The 1,134-nt window shown below is 57.3% G+C and overlaps 1 pseudogene; it reads left to right on the top strand.

The window, feature by feature from the left end:
* The first annotated feature begins 62 nt into the window (after window positions 1-62).
* On the top strand, window positions 63-713 carry LOC104520679 (potassium voltage-gated channel subfamily C member 4 pseudogene; annotated as a pseudogene).
* Window positions 714-1,134: the final 421 nt, after the last annotated feature.

Genomic DNA, 1,134 nt, shown 5'->3' on the forward strand with positions numbered 1-1,134 from the left:
CCCCCAGCTCCTCGCCCGGAGGAAGGGTGCGCGTCGCGTGGATCTTCCATCCACCCAAATCTATGATCAGCTCCGTGTGTGTCTCCTCCTACCGTGGACGCAAGTCTGGGAATAAACCACCCTCCAAAACATGCCTGAAGGAAGAGATGGGCAAAGGGGAAGAGTCGGACAAGATCACCATCAATGTAGGTGGCACCCGGCATGAGACCTACAAAAGCACCCTACGGACTTTGCCGGGCACCCGCCTGGCCTGGCTCGCTGACCCTGATGCCCAAAGCAACTTTGACTTTGATGGTAAAAGCAATGAGTTCTTCTTTGATCGTCATCCTGGGATCTTCTCCTACGTGCTCAACTATTACCGTACCGGCAAACTGCACTGCCCCGCCGATATCTGCGGACCCCTCTTCGAGGAGGAGCTGACCTACTGGGGTATCGATGAGACCGATGTGGAACCTTGCTGTTGGATGACCTACCGTCAGCATCGTGATGCAGAAGAGGCCCTGGATATCTTTGAGAGTCCTGAACCTGGTGGAGGCACTAGTGGAGAGGAACCTGAAGAGGAAGGGGGTAGGGAGATTGCCCTTCAGCGCCTGGGCATGGATGACAGGCCGCCAGGGGCGGCGGGGGCTGCTGGAGGGGGTGGCTGCTGTCGGAATTGGCAGCCAAGGATGTGGGCGCTCTTTGAGGATCCCTACTCGTCCAAGGCAGCAAGGGTAAGCTCCTGAAACACACCGATGGGGAGGTGGGATGGGGCCATACTGGGGTTGTGTCTTCATCTCCCCATCCTCGTGGGTGAGTGGGACTCTTCTAGTGGGTTCCATGTGCCCCCTTGTAGCCATCCACCTCCTACCATGGGGCACATTGGCCATCTCCCATCCTACAGGAAGGCTCTTCCAACATCTCCTCATCAAGGGTAAGCTCCTGAAACACACCGATGGGGAGGTGGGATGGGGCCATACTGGGGTTGTGTCTTCATCTCCCCATCCTCGTGGGTGAGTGGGACTCTTCTAGTGGGTTCCATGTGCCCCCTTGTAGCCATCCACCTCCTACCATGGGGCACATTGGCCATCTCCCATCCTACAGGAAGGCTCTTCCAACATCTCCTCATCACCTCCCAATGCATCACACCTGGGG

The sequence above is a fragment of the Antrostomus carolinensis genome, unplaced genomic scaffold (assembly GCF_000700745.2).
Source record: "Antrostomus carolinensis isolate BGI_N321 unplaced genomic scaffold, ASM70074v2 scaffold43552, whole genome shotgun sequence".
NCBI lineage: Eukaryota > Metazoa > Chordata > Aves > Caprimulgiformes > Caprimulgidae > Antrostomus > Antrostomus carolinensis.